We start from the raw sequence: 359 nt of genomic DNA on the forward strand, positions 1-359 counted from the left end.
CTTAAGTAACACGTAGTTGCCTTAAGTAGAGAGAATTGCGAGGGTGAGATGTATTTTCTTAATAGATAAATTCCCTCTACTTGCTTTCATCACCTATTGCTGAATGAAAAAAAAATAAAGGCAAAAGCTCACGAGGGTTACGAACGTAAGGCAGTATTGCAAATCAGTTTTTTCTTTTACGACTGTTGGGTAAGGGAGGATTTAGTTTAAGAAATATTTAAAGAAATATTTAAATATGTAAAGAAATAAAATATAAAGAAATAAAAAATATAAAGAAATATTTAAATATTTTAAATATCTATTTGCATGTTAGTGAGGATGGAACTGTCTCTCAACATCCAAGATTACCCCCCCCCCTA

This window comes from Penaeus monodon, chromosome 19 (assembly GCF_015228065.2).
Source record: "Penaeus monodon isolate SGIC_2016 chromosome 19, NSTDA_Pmon_1, whole genome shotgun sequence".
Lineage (NCBI taxonomy): Eukaryota > Metazoa > Arthropoda > Malacostraca > Decapoda > Penaeidae > Penaeus > Penaeus monodon.